At 41.4% G+C, this 16,032-nt stretch overlaps 1 long non-coding RNA gene across 1 annotated transcript; it reads left to right on the top strand.

Annotated features, from left to right (window-relative positions):
• The first annotated feature begins 9,425 nt into the window (after nt 1–9,425).
• Nucleotides 9,426–13,703, top strand: LOC106608022 (uncharacterized). The gene is made up of 6 exons (XR_001329360.2): nt 9,426–10,223; nt 10,728–11,070; nt 11,680–11,733; nt 11,875–11,955; nt 12,112–12,186; nt 12,763–13,703. It is a non-coding gene; the product is annotated as an uncharacterized lncRNA (long non-coding RNA).
• Nucleotides 13,704–16,032: the final 2,329 nt, after the last annotated feature.

The raw sequence follows: 16,032 nt of genomic DNA, 5'->3' as shown, positions 1-16,032 counted from the left end.
ACCCGCATCCTACACTTTCTCTAGCTTTTTCTCTCCCGGTCTCCAAACTCTGATAACAAACATGTGTGTTTAACATGGAAGAAAAGCATTTGTTTCATGTCAAGTTTTTTTGGGGGGGGGGGCGGGGGTTGAAACATGTATTCCATTAATTCCTTATCGGATAGTAGTTAAATATTGATCATTCACTATATCATATTGAGTTTTATCCTTCGACTTCTTGAATTCCTCTCCCAGTGTATTATTCTCCAATATACACTACATGACCAAAAGTATGTGGACATTGTATGCTGTATCGTTAAGATTTCCCATCACTGGAACTAAGGGGCCGAGCCCGAACCATGATAAACAGCCCCAGACCATTATTCCTCCTACACCTAACTTTACAGTTGGCACTATGCATTGGGGCAGGCAGCGTTCACCTGACATCCGCCAAACACGGATTCGTTCGTCGGACTGGCAGATGGTGAAGTGGGATTCATCACTCCAAAGATTGTATTTCCACTGCTCCAGTCCAATGGCAGTGAGCTTTACACCACTCCAGCCAACTCTTGACATTGCACACGGTGATCTTAGGCTTGTGTGTGGCTGCTCGGTCATGGAAACCCATTTCATGAAGCTCCCGATGAACAGTTGTTGTGATGACGTTGCTTCTAGAGGAAGTTTCGAACTCGGTAGTTAGTGTTGCAACCGAGGACAGATGATTTTTACGTGTTTCACCACTCGGAGGTCCCGTTCTGTGAGCTTGTGTGGCCTACCACTTCGCGTTCCTAGACGTTTCCACTTCACAATAACAGCACTTACAGTTGACCGGGGCAGCTCTAGCAGGGCAGACATTTGATGAACTGACTAGTTGGAAAGGTGGCGTCCTATGATGGTGCCACGTAAAAAGTCACTGAGCTCTTCAGTAAGGCCATTCTACTGCCAATGTTTGTCTATGGAGATTCCATGGCCGTGTGCTCGATTTTATACATCTGTCAGGAACGGGTGTAGCTGAAATAGCCAAATCCACAAATTTTAAAGGGGTGTCCACATACGTTTTGTTATGTAGTGTATTAAAGTTAACATTATAAGTACTTATATGATCATACATGGAGAATATTGGATGTGACATTTGCAGCAGTGAAGTATGTCTAGAGAGAACATGCAGGGTCACAAGATTCTACAGTAATACTCAGGACCCAGTTTAAAAAAAGTTATCAATCTGGATTTCACTTATCGGATAGGATTAAATGCATATACATGTAATTAATAGAATGGGAGTCCCCATTCAGGACAATTATTTGTCCGTTGTATTAATACTATTTCTATGCATTTAATCCAATCTGATAAGCGAAATCCAGATAATTTTGAAAAACTGGGCCCAGGTGATTGACTGTTCAAACAGCTAGTCGGTGAGCCCACTACCCCCTACCCTCAGCCTTCACGCACACAGTACCCCTGCACATTGATCTGGTACTGGTACTCCCTGTATATAGCTCCACATTGATCTGGTACTCCCTGTATATAGCTCCATATTGATCTGGTACTGGTACTTCCTGTATATAGCTCCATATTGATCTGGTACTGGTACTTCCTGTATATAGCTTCATTCTTGTGTATTTTATTCCTCTTGTGTTACTATTTTTTTTTTATTGTAATTTTTAAACGCTGCATTGCTGGAAAGGGGTCGTAAAGCAAGCCCATTGTATACGGCACATGCGACAAATACAATTTGATATCTACGAACCTAATCCCTCCCCACCCTCACTACCCACATATATGTGATTCAACTGCTTAAGATGTGAAAAAAATGTACATCAGAGGAAAGTGTAAGAGTGACCGGTGTGCGTGCAAGCACACCACACACACACAAATCAAACTCCTAAATAGCCTGAGATGACAGTGCCAAAGACAAACCCTCCGGAAGAGATACCTTCGAGGAACTTCTTGACCCAAAAGAGAGGGCTTAGTTTCGTTATATATTCAACCAGAGGTGTGGACTCGTGTCTTTCTCATGGCTACCCATGTATTTCCATGGAAATATAACGTTTATTGGAAAGTAATAAATATATAGATATTTTTAAATGCATTCATGATTTGCATAAATGTAATATACTAACTATTACTCTTGTTAAAAATATGAAATGGTATTACATTTGGTGAAGAGCACATTATGACTTGTTTAGGACTCAAAACTCAAAGTTTAGGACTTGAGACTTGACTTCATACTTGATGGTCTTGACTTGAGACTTGACTCGGACTTGCCTGTCTTGACTTGGGACTTGACTTGGGACTTGAGTGCTAAAATTTGAGACTTAATTGTGACTTGTAAAACAATGACTTGGTCCCACCTCTGTATTCAACATCTTCTCTACAACTTCTGTGAGTAACTGAACAGGGTTGATATATATAAAACATTTTGCCTGTGTTTTGAGTGGACATAGCATTGAGTACATGTAAATAAGACCTTTCAACACAAGTCCATATTTTCTTTTCAACATTATTTTCATTTTGTTGGGGAATGTTTTTGCATTCCCCCATCCACGTCCCTGGAGTGAAGAGCACATTTTTTCATTGGCACGTTGGTGTGAACTCTGCAACTGAAAACCTGCAATTTTGCAATCAGGAAACATTTTTCATTTTCTCATCATGAAACAAAGACGCCTCACAGTTTATTGATATTGAATAACACTTTATAAAGTATTAGGACAACTGCATGTTTGACAAGACCAGCGGTATTCTGCGAGAGGATGGGAGCTGAAAGATGAAGCTAATTGGTTGCGATGTATGGTTGTTGGTGTTTTATAGTCTGTTAACCATAAGTACAGAACACACTCAAAGCAGAAACATTTCAGCTCAAAGTATTGGTTTACTCTCATTTCTTCATCTGAAAATTATTGCATGGAACAAATCATATCCAGCACGACTGTGCCATGATTAGACATTATTGTTTTTCACTGGGGACCATAAACAAACAACAAAATCCAGAAACACTCAAGACAAAGTTGCTCGCACTCTGTCTCCAGCTTTTACCCAGCTCATACCATATTTTTATGTGAGAGGCCAGAGGCCCGATGTGACTCAGCTAAAAATTGAAAAACGTACAATCAATATGAAACAATTAAATCTCCTGTAAGACCACAAGAGGGACCAAGTTGGTCGGACAAATAGGGGATTTATTATTAGAGAAAAATCATGTCTCAGTGGTTCCCAAAGTGTTTGTGTTGAGACCCACCAATATCCACTGTCCGGTCCCCTGGAGGGAACAAAATGCAATGAGAGACAGTGGAATTCTGAAGCTGGCAGTGGGAACCATTTGTTCCACCATATAACTGATGAAAATTGAAGAGGTGAAGGGAAAAGAGAGACAGAGATTAAGATACTGGCACAGAAACAAGAAGGGCATGTGTGTGTGAGTGTGTGTGTGAGTAAGTGAGTGAGAGAGAGAGACACAGAGAGAGAGACTGCTGCACCCGGTGTAATGCGGGTCGTCTAATGGGGACCAAGACGCGGCATGTGACGTGCTCATAATTACTTTTATTTAACTCAAAAATCAAACGACCGAAAACAGACCCGTCAGGTGCAACATACACAAAACAGGAAACAACCACCCACAAAACACAGGAAAAAAAAAACACTCCTACTAAATAGGACCTTCAATTAGAGGCAACGAGGAACAGCTGCCTCCAATTGAAGGTCAACCCAAGAAACTTAAACATAGAAATAAACACACTAGAACAATAATAGAAATATACTAACATAGAACATAAACCAAAAACCCCGAAACACATAAAACAAACACCCCCTGCCACGCCCTGACCAAACTACAATAACAAATAACCCCCTTTACTGGTCAGGACATGACACCCGGCCTCACCCTACTAGAATCTGAAGTCAAATGTCTACTGTTTGCTGATGATCTGGTGCTTCTCTCCCCAACCAAGGAGGTCCTACAGCAGCACCTAGATCTTCTGTACAGATTCTGTCAGACCTGGGCCCTGACAGTAAATCTCAGTAAGACAAAAATAATGGTGTTCCAAAAACGGTCCAGTTGCCAGGACCACAAATATAAATTCCATCTAGACACTGTTGACCTAGAGCACACAAAATACTATACATATCTTGGCCTAAACATCAGCACCACAGGTAACTTCCACAAAGCTGTGAATGATCTGAGAGACAAGGCAAGAAGGGCCTTCTATGCCATCAAAAGGAAAATAAAATTTGACATACCAATTAGGATCTGGCTAAAGATACTTCAGTCAGTTATAGAACCTATTGCCTTTTATGGTTGTGAGGTCTATGGTCCGCTCATCAACCAAGAATTCACAAAATGGGACAAACACCAAATTGAGAAACTGCATGCAGAATTCTGCAAAAATATCCTCAGTGTTCAATGTGAAACACCAAATAATGCATGCAGAGCAGAATTAGGCCGATACCCGCTAATTATCAAAATCCAGAAAAGAGACGTTAAATTCTACAACCACCTAAAAGGAAGCGATTCCCAAACCTTCTATAATAAAGCCATCACCTACAGAGAGATGAACTGGAGAAGAGTCCTCTAAGCAAGCTGGTCCTGGGGCTCTGTTCACAAACACAAACATACCCCACAGAGCCCCAGGACAGCAACACAATTAGATGCAACCAAATCATGAAAAAAACTAAAAGATAATTACATTGGAAAGAATTTACAAATTTTTTTGCAAACTAGAATGCTATTTGGCACCAAACAGAGAGTACACAGTGGCAGAATACCTGACCACTATGACTGATCCAAAATTAAGGAAATCTTGACCGTGTACAGACTCAGTGAGCATTGCCTAGCCTTGCTATTGAGAAAGGCCGCCGAAGGCAGTCCTGGCTCTCAAGAGAAGACAGGCTTTGTGCACACTGTCCACAAAATTAGGTGTAAACTGAGCTGCACTTCCTAACCTCCTGCCAAATGTATGACCATATTAGAGACACATATTTCCCTCAGATTACACAGACCCACAAAAATTCTAAAACAAATCCAATTTTGACAAACTCCCATTCCTATTGGGTGAAATACCACAGTGTGCAATCACAGCTGCAAGATTTGTGACCTGTTGCCACAAGAAAAGGGCAACCAAGAACAAACACTATTGTTGTCACGTCCTGACCAGTTAAGGGGTTATTTGTTATTGCAGTTATTGCAGTTATTGCAGGTCAGGACGTGGCAGGGGGTGTTTGTTTTATGTGGTTCGGGGTTTGTTGGGCTATGTTCCTATGTAAGATGGGTGTTTGTTTAGAGTGTTTCGGGATTTGTTGGGCTATGTTCTTGTTAGTTTATTTCTATGTTAGTTCTAGTCTTTCTATTTCTATGTTTAGTTAATGGGGTTGACCTTCAATTGGAAGCAGCTGCTCCTCGTTGCTTCTAATTGAAGGTCTTATTTAAGAGGGGTGTTTTTTTCTATGGGTTTTGTGGGTAGTTGTCTCCTGTTTTGTGTCTGTGTGTCACGTCATAACCAGTAAAGGGGTTATTTGTTCTTATAGTTTGGTCAGGACGTGGCAGGGGGTATTTGTTTTATGTGGTTCAGGGTGTGTTTGTGTATGTGTTCATGTAGAGGAGGTATTTGGTTTATATGGTTCGGGGTGGTTATGTATGTAGAGGGGTATTTGATTTATTAGTCCAGGGTTTTGGTTATTGTTCTATGTTAGTTTAGTTCTATGTTCAGTCTAGTCGTTTGTATTTCTATGTTTAGTTAATTGGTGTTGGGGCCTTCAGTTGGAGGCAGCTGTCTATCGTTGCCTCTGATTGAAGGTCCTATAAATAGGTATGTGTTTGGCATGGGATTTTGTGGGAGATTGTTTCTTGTTTTGCTGTGTGCCTGATGAGAGTGTCCAGTTCGTTTGTTTTTTGTATACGTTGTATGTGTTTTTCCTTCTTCACTCTATAAAAAGATGATGAGTATACATTTTCCCGCTGCGTTTTGGTCTACACCCTACGACACTGTGCACCTGACAGGACTGTTTAGTGTCGTTTGTTTTGTATACGTGTTTTTTTGTTTTTCCTTCTTTTAATAATAAATAAAGAAGATGAGTATACACGTTCCCGCTGCACCTTGGTCCAATCCTTATGACACCCGTGACAATTGTAAATACAACCTTTATTTTCCCTTTTGTACTTTAACTATTTGCACATCATTACAACACTGCATATAGACATATGACATTTGTAATGTCTTTATTCTTTTGTAACTTTTAAGTGTAATGTTTACTGTACATGTTTTTGTTTATTACACTTTTGTTTATCTATTTCACTTGCTTTGGCAATGTAAACATATGTTTCCCATGCCAATAAAGCCCAATAAATTAAAACTGAATTGAGAGATGGCTGGCTGGCCCAAAAACATTTTCACCTAAGCGGAGGACCAAAGCAGGAATTAAGGAGAGATGATGGGATCCAGAAGGAGGAGTGGGAACGGTTATCACAGTAAGAAACCAACATCTGGGGGTTATGGATGATTTTAAGAGAGGATTACTAGTGTGAACAATGAGTGGAAAATGTATGAATAGATAAGATGTAACGAGAGACAGATTGAGAGAGAGCTGTATAGAGGGTGAGGGAGGGAGACAGAGTGTGAGATTGAGAGAGAGATGTATAGAGGGTGAGGGAGGGAGACAGAGTGTGACTGTGATGGAGGGAGGGAGGGAGGGAAAGGCACAGTAACAGCAGTCTGTATTATATCTGAACAGGATTAAGACTGACCAGAAACACATGCAGAGAAGATCTTGTAATGGTTTACAATGGTGTGTACAGCAGTTTGTAATTTGGGATAGGAAATGGGGCTAATATTTAAGATAACAGGCGTACGTGTGGAAAGGGGGAGGAAGACATCCCAAAAGCACACATATGTTTTAGGGTGGATGCCATTCTCCTTCCTGCATTTATCAGAGCTTAAGAGCCCTATTCAATTAAAATGACAGTTTCTTTACTAAGAGGATGAATGTATAACTTTTATCTAGATTAAGTTCTGAATTACTGTTTTGCTTTTGTAACAGTTTCGCTAGCTAGCCATTTCACGCTGGTTACACTCACCCCCCTTTTTACCTCCTCCTTTTCCGCAGCAACCAGTGATCCGGGTCACGGCACCAATGTAACGGTTTTGCTTCCATCCCTCTCCTCACTCCTACCTGGGCTAGAACCAGGGACCCTCTGCACATATTGACAACAGCCACCCTCGAAGTATTGTTACCCATCGCCCTAACGTAACAGTTAGTGGATTCCAAAAGCCAAAATCTTAAAAGTGTCACCAACCCTCACAACTGAAGATATTCCAACATTCCTGATTACGACAACATTGGTTCCTTTGCTGTGGCGCCAAGTGCAGAGGACATCTCATTCATTATTCTGACAAAGAACAGAGAACCATCTCAAATATCACCTTGAGGAAGTAAAAAACCAACTGATGATGGGACACCCTGAGGAGAAAGGTGCATGACAGAGGTATAATGTATAATATCAAATGTATAATATCATCACCCAGAAAGAACACGCACAGCACAGAAAAGGGAGAGGGGAAAAGGGAGAAGAAATTAGAGGCCTCCCCCAAAACCCACCAGACAGAAAATCAGGTGACCAGCAGAGGTCACATATTGTGAGAACAGAGGTTAATCATAGTGATTTAGACATTCAGCATGTTCTGGACATGTAGGTCATCACTCTAAGAGAAGATATAAAAATCATTCATCACTGTGGTATGAGTATAAAAAAAAACATTAGTTCAGAAAGGGAACATTTGTGGGCAAGTAAGGTGAACAATGACTAATCCTCATGTGAATATGTTTGTTCAGGGTGACTAATTCCCAGGGGTGCAACTTTCCTTGGGTTACATTTTTGTCGTCCCCCCCCCCCATTGTTATCGTTGGAATGTGATAAAAATGAGGCAACAGTGTGCTTTAGGACCATGCGGATGCCTCTGGGCGGTCGGGTAGACTGTTTGGAGTGTTAATCAGACTGGATAAAACTTTTTTTTTTACTATGCCCCCCCCACTTCTAAAACCAAAGTTGTGCCCCTGCTAATTCCTATGAGTCAGAAGAATGTTTAAGAGTTTAACCTTAACAGGGTTAAATAGGGTATTTCACTACAGGCAAACACTAGGCTACTTTTATTCATTGAAATTATAGCAGACTGGGACACCAACTGCCTAAATTGACCTCTTTATTCCATCTCTTTATGCATTGACAAAGGCCTTGTGACTGAGACATGGCATGTGGCTGGCTGTATGTGTAGCTTTTACTCCTTATCACTCACTCTTCATCAGGACAGGTAGTTGTCACATTGTGACATATGGTGGGTCTGTCGCCTGGCCAAAAGTTCCAGCGGAATGTGACATGAGATGTGGTGTTATTAGCGGGTATAAGGCATATTTGTGGAGGGGATATGAATACGACATTTTGTTATAGGGAAAGGCACGAGGGCTCACACAGAGAACGGCTAAACGCACTCTTCTTCGGTTGATTGAGTTGACTCGCTGTGGTTGTTGGTGGTGGTAGATACGCCCAGTATGCAAGGTGTTTCAGGATCGCATGAGAGCGTTCAGCGTTTCTGTTTCAACGCCCGCCTTCGTTCATTATAGAGCTCACTCGCTAGTCACAGACTTGATACAGCGTTCACAGCAGTAGATTTTAGTTTTAGTTTAGAACCTATTAACGTTATATATTAATGTTACCTACACGGATGCGCTCTCTATATCAGAACTCTCCTTCCCTCCCTAGTAGATTGATAGCCTGTATCTGTATGCCCAAAGAGATAATACCGGTGTGTGTTAAAGGTATAGTGTTGATGTCATGTCAGTGAGTAAGCTATAGGGATGAAGGCGAACGGAATGGTCACTCAGACATGTTTGATTGATTTACATAGTTAATAATAGGCAGAAAGATTGAAAAAAGTGATAAAATAAGTGAAATATAATAATAACGATATATTATTATACACAACCCTCTAGCCAATTGTATTTTTACACACCAGTCCCCACTCCCTTCTGGTGAAGCAGCAGCTACACTTGAAGGTGCGCACTGCAGGTGAGCGCTATCCTTTCAGCACCACACTGTCCTTACGCACGGCAGTAACATTTAACCTGGGCGTTGCCTTTATCGAAAGACACCAGATGTCGTGTCAATTATCGTTATATAGGCCTGCTATAATTTGAACATCCGATAAACGAAGGAGTCTTGGCAACATTTGTTACTGGCTGTCATGAAGACTCCATAAACACAAATAAAGAGACACATGGGAAAAGTTTCAAACAGGTGAAGGTTTTGCAACAAATTGATAAGTAGGCTATTGGTCATCATCTAACAAATCTCAAATTTCATCCAATAGATTGAAACCAATTATGAGCGTTTAGGGGGAGGCAGGTCAGTGAAACCAAGCCAATTACACAATGAGGCTTTACTTAGATTGAGTTGTACCAACGAAAGTAAACAAAACGAATCTTAAACCGGGCGAATGCTTCAGTTCACTTGTTCCTCTCAGTCCGTTGGTATCTATTATTGAATCGATGTTGGAATTACGCAAATAATATAATAATTACGAAAGATTGTGTCATGGTGGATAATTGTATTGTCTTACAGTGTATTTGTTATTGATTTGTAAAGTGACGAGGTTATTATGAGTATATGCAAGACGAGATGCGGTTATCTGTGAACGTTCACATCGGTCATTTGGAATTTCAGTTCAAGGAAACAATTAAAAAAAGCTTCCTGGTAAGCGCGTATTGCAGATAGGCTATAAGTGGAGTGACGAAAAAGGGAGAGCGCAAAGAAATTGACAAGGCAGAGCGGATGATCGGGAAATTTGAGTGATATTTCCTTTTTACGCCATTCTAATTGAAGACATGGTGATCCTCGAGGGACAGCTCCTTACGTATGAGAGCGAGAATAAAAAGTGAGCGGCACCCTGGCAAACAACCTGAGACTTCATCAAGGCGCACACAGAAGTTAGCCTATAGGCTATATGGAGCAGACCTTTTAATTACTTTTCCATTCTCTCCCATCAAGTCGGTCAAGGAAGGATCAGATGACCGCACTTGCAGCCCAAATACACTTCTTATAAAAACTGATGATTCTCTCCTTTCCTCTGTGGTCGTGTTTTAAATCGTGGAATGGTATGGGGCAGAACGGTGCCGAAGACTGAGTTATCCGGCGCGGTTCAATAGCGTTGACATTAAAACATCGACGGATTTACTGGAGGATATTAGAAACGGAGACAAAACAGGTAATTTCACAGTTTTCCATCGGACTTCTCTCTTTCTCTCTGACACTTTCTCAAGTGCACAGCATTCTGATTAACTATAGCACTTTATTTCATAAAGGCAACATTACTGTCCCATATAAGCATAACTTTTGTAATTTCTATAAGGAATTGTAAGAAAAAGTCTATTTTGTTTGAATAAACAAATATGGATCGATTTGACCAATGAAAGTTGGTTCTTCGCCTGTTGATCTCCTACAGAAAGTAGATATCCTATTTGCTTGCCCCAATGGGTGTGAATAGGCTATATCAAATAAAATACAATTGTATTTCACATGCTTCTTAAGCAACAGGTGTAGACTAACAGTGAAATACTCTGTTTAAGAGGACAGGATATATAGGCATGGTAGATGTGGGGTTATATAATGTATCATTTATGTTGTAGAAATGCTGAAGATAAGAACACAATGTAATGATTCTGTGCGTCAGAGGACTTCATTTGTGACCCCCAAGTCTTAACTCTTGCAGGGGTCTCGTTAAACTCACGGCAGCGTCAGAGAGGGAGATCCCTTTCCTCAGCCTGCGGTAGCAATGAGCGGGCTGTGCAAGCCTGTAGTTATGGGACTCATATTGCTGATCTGCAGTACTACCAGCCACTGTGAGGAGAGCGCGCCAGCCACGGCTCCCACGGACGCGAGGAACGACAAGAGCCTACTCAGGCGGATTGCAGACATAGTGAAGCACGTGGAGGAAAGCCGCGGTGAGAACGGCACGAACGCAGCATCGCAGTCGACTTCTAGGAGAGAATCCCCGGATGAGACAAAACGGGATTTACGAAACCTCAAAACAGATAGTGGCGATCAAATTATTGGTGAGTTCGCACATTGACAGCTGGGCGTTACCATGAACTCCAAAATATGTTGTATAACAGTCTTAAGTGGTGGTGTAAAAAGACCACCACGGAATGTAAAGCGCTATGCGGGTACTGGGTGCACATCGTTCAAATATGTTATGCCTTGGGAATTTAGAAGTTGCTGAATCTTAAGAAAGTGATTTACATTTGACATTTTAGTCATTTAGCAGCAGTGGCGGTTCTAGACCATTTCAACTGGGGGGGCCAAGCTGGGGCCAGTTGTACTGTTAGAGGGGCCAGTTACATTAGACGTTATTGTTGTCATATCGTTTTCTTCACTGCATTGCAGGCATTAGCAGGCAAAATACCATGTTCATAATCATTAGTGGTCTGCATTGCCACTGTCTAATAACGAATGTAAAAAAAGAAAGATAGCAAAAATGTGTTATGTAAAAATTATTTCATACTCCACATTTAGGGGGGCCACAAGGGGTCCAAAATTGTTGTCACAGGGGCACTGCCCCCCGAACCGCCCCTGTTTAGCAGATGCTCTTATCCAGAGCGACTTACAGTTAGTAACACTTTGATCTCCTGTTCTGACCCCCTGCCTTCTTTTTTGTCTTTCAGAAATATTTCCTAGAGATCTCAGAAAGAAAGAAAAGTTTTTAAAACACTTAACAGGTGAGATATACATCATATGATGTGTGTGTGTGAGAGAGATTTGAGTGCGGTGGGTCAAGATGTAAAGGACAAGAAAGGGAGAGAAAGGTGATAGTAGTTGGTCTGCTCTGCTTTAATTCAAAGGCTTTCTCTGTCCCTCAGGTCCTCTGTATTTCAATCCCAAATGCAGGAAGCACGTATACAGACTATATCACAACACCAGAGACTGCACGATACCTGCATGTAAGTTCCTCAACCTCTTCATATGACAAAGAGTACATTTTCCCTGGATTTAAAGCAGTGTTTATAGGCATGTCACATGTGTTATGTATAAGGGGAGGCCTAGTACTGTCTCCCAGGCATTCATTCATCCCTCTATTTCTTTTCTTTCCTTTTAAGACTTCAAAAGATGCGCACGGCTTCTCACACGCTTAGCAGGGAGCCCACGATGTACAGAAGGGTAGCAGAAATCAAGTAAGTGTGCATACAATTTTTTAAAGAGTTTTTCCTAGTCAGGTCACATGGTCTGGAAGAGAGCAGGGCCCTAAGTATTGTGTATGTTTGTTTATGGCTGAGGTCCTTGTCTATTCAGGGAAACTAACAACAGTCTAATGGGCTTCACACAGGTCAAACAGAAAGTGTTAATCAAATACACCTGTTACATGTATAATAATATGCATTGTTAAACCTGGCACAAATCAATGGTACTTTTCCCACATAAAAAATACTTGTTGCAAAGTGAAATGTGACCTAAAACACCTGGCCAAGGTAACCCGCACCTCACATGGTTTCAATTTACTGTGTAGAGTCATAGCATTAAGTTGAAAGGAAGAAGTTAAGTAATGTTAAAATGTCTTTCTCAGCCTTATAGGTAGATCTAATCAGTGCCATGCACAGTGTCCACACACTTTTTGGCGCACAGCATGAAATGCAGATCTGTAACAAATCATGTTTCTTTCTCCATTTTTCATGGTACTTTTGGAGAGGAAAGAATTTCCGGGCGCTGCCAAGTACGAGAGAGCACTAAATTTCACTTCCTCTCTCTCGCAGGTTGAAGCCAAACCAGAGCTGTCCAGAAGAGAGAGCCCTGAAAAAAAGTGCCTTAGACAACAACAGGGAAACCAAACAAACTCGAACCAGTCACGTCCGCCATTACGCAGTGTCCGTCACCAGAGTTCACTATTTTACAAAGGCATGGATTACCACCCACAGGCCTCCCTGGACCCTACACAGTCTGTGGTCACTGCGGGTCTTGACAAGAGACTATACAGAAGATACAGGCGAAGGGAAAAAATGGCAGCAACCACAGATTTCGTGGTTATTATTGTCCTGCTGGCTGGACAAACTCTACTTTCTTCTTTCTTTCTTGGTTTTTACCAAAAGAGAAAAGGGATTGCTTTTGTTTGTTTTTAACCCCCCCCCCCCCCCCCCAAAAAACCCCCAACAACAATTGAAATCAATCAAATCTTTTGGTTGGGTTGCGACGTGCCTTTTTAGGTTGTATTTATGTTGTGGTTCGGCGTCATATCTTTGTCAGCAGTACTACCTATTAGTGGATAAAAGGCTATCTCGGACATTCTCTCACCTACCTGTGACCACACTGAAACATATGATTAAATTATTAACTGCATGACAATATCCTTGCCTTTTTATGTCTTTGTAAGACATGTATTAAAACAAGAGACACTATATATTAGGCACTGGTTGCAGTCAGAAGTTGTGTGTAAGAAGAAACCCTCCTGTGAGTCTGAGTGTGGTAGTGTGGTACATAGTATATTTATATATTCAAGTTGTCATATGTTTTCCTCTGTATACAGTATGTATAAACATTCTAACCTGAGTGCAATATGTACATATTGTAAAAAGCATAAAAGGAATCCACATAACGACCATAAATTAAAGTGTTTGACGTATATTAACTTGGTGTTAAAAAATATATATCAAAAACATGAAATATATTTAAATAAATTATAAGATTGGTACAAATATGAGCGGCCTCTCTCTGTTGTTTCTTAAAGTACGTGGTGTTGTTCATCACTGACTATACCAGGCAATATGATTCAATTGGAATCTATAGGAATCCAGTAGGTTGCACAGGTATCTGGCTTCCTCACAGTTCTAGATTAATACACTGAACTAAAATATAAATGCAACATGTAAAGTGTTGGTCCCATGTTTCATGAGCTGAAATAAAAGATTACAGAAATTGTTGTGCACAGATTTGTTTACTGTTAGTGTGCATTTTCTCCTTTGCCAAGATAATCCATCCACTTGACAGGTGCGGCATATCAAGAAGCTGATTAAACAGCATGATCATTACACAGGTACACCTTGTGCTGGGGACAATACAAGTTAAAAATGTGCAGTGTTGTCACACAACACAATGCAACAGATGCCTCAGGTTTTTAGGGAATTGGCATGCTGACTGCAGGAATGTCCACCAGAGCTCTTGCCAGAGAATTGAACTTTAATTTCTCAACCATACACCGCCTCCAACATCGTTTTACAGAAATTGGCAGCATGTCCGACTGGCCTCAAAACCGCAGACCACCTGTAACCACGCCAGCCCAGGACCTCTACATCCCACTCCTTCACCTGCGGGATCTTCTGAGACCAGCCACCCGGACAGCTGAAGAAACTGTGGGTTTGCACAAACAAAGGATTTCTGCACAAACTGTCAAACCGTCTCAGTGAAGCTCATCTGCGTGCTCGTCGTCCTTGACATGACTGCAGTTTAGCGTCATAACTGACTTCAGAGGGCAAATACTCACCTTCGATGGCCACTGGCACGCTGGAGAAGTGTGCTCTTCACGGATGAATCCCAGTTTGAACTGTACCGGGCAGATGGCAAGACACCGTGTATGGCGCCATGTGGGCGAGCGGTTTGCTGACGTCAACGTTGTGAACAGAGTGCCCCATGAGGGCGGTAGGGTTATGGTATGGGCAGGCATAAGCTACGGACAATGAATGCAATTGCATTTTATCTATGGCAATTTGAATGCACAGTGATACCGTGACGAGATCCTGAGGCCCATTGTCGTGCCATTCATCCGCCACCATCGCCTCATGTTTCAGCATGATAATGCACAGCCCCATCTGTACACAGTTCATGGAAGCTGAAAATGGCCCAGTTCTTCCATGGCCTGCATACTCTCCAGACATGTCACCAATTGAGCATGTTGGGATGCTGTGGTTCGACATGTACGCCAGCGTGTTCCAGTTCCCGCCAATATCTAGCAACTTCGCACAGCCATTGAAGAGGAGTGGGGGGGAAAAATCCACAGTCCACAATCAACAGCCTGATCAACTCTATGCGAAGGAGATGTGTCACGCTGCGTGAGGCAAATGGTGGTCACACCCGATACTGACTGTTTTTCTGATCCATGCCCCTACCTTTTTTTTAAGGGATCTGTGACCAAAGATGCATATCTGTATTCCCAGTCATGTGAAATCCATTGGCCTAAGAATTTATTTTAATTGACTGATTTCCCTATATGAACTGTAACATATTAAAATCTTTGAAATGTTTGCATGTTGCATTTATATTTTTGTTCACTGTAGATTAAAAGACAAATAAAACACGTTTGCAAAGTCAGTTATCTAAAATTCACATTACGTATTGTAATAGTAATGGACAATGAGCATTAAAGGGATACTTTGGGATTTTGGCAATGAGGGCCTTTATCTACTTCCCCAAAGTCAGATGAACTTGTGGATACTATTTTTATGTCTCCGTGTCCAGTATGAAGGAAGTAAGAGGTAGTTTCACAAGCCAATGCTAACTAGCATTAGCATGCGAGTTCATCTGACTCTGGGAAATTAAAGGGCCTCATTGTCAAAATCCCAAAGTATCCCTTTAAAGCCAAGTAGTTTTTGCTTAATGAGCATTGAGTGAACTTGCCGTCTGGGAAAATGTATTCTGTCAATGGAAGTTCTCTTTACCTAAGAGAGAGTAAATATTTGTCTGAAAATGTCTATTTGTTTAAGTTCAAATGACAAACCAACCAAACAATCAACCATTTGTTGTATTGCAGGATTTATGCGTTGTGGATCCCATTCCCCCGTGCCAACATATGTTTGTACAAGCTAGCAGGCAAAGTGATCAACCCTAATCAACCCTAAGTTTTTTCTCAGCCTGATACTAGTAAGAGTCCTACTCAATCAAAATCAGACACTCAACTTTAGATTAATTCAAATACTCTCTTGTGCAATGCTGAATAAATAATTCACCATGCTTTGGCTTTACCCTAGTATGACAAACTTCTGCTTGCTGGTTTGGATTGAGCACAGTCCTAAGAGGACAGACTGGACCACACTAGC

The sequence above is a fragment of the Salmo salar genome, chromosome ssa06 (assembly GCF_905237065.1).
Source record: "Salmo salar chromosome ssa06, Ssal_v3.1, whole genome shotgun sequence".
Taxonomy (NCBI): Eukaryota; Metazoa; Chordata; class Actinopteri; order Salmoniformes; family Salmonidae; genus Salmo; species Salmo salar.
Note: the sequence above shows the minus strand (reverse complement) of the source record. Positions and strands in the feature narration are given on the sequence as shown.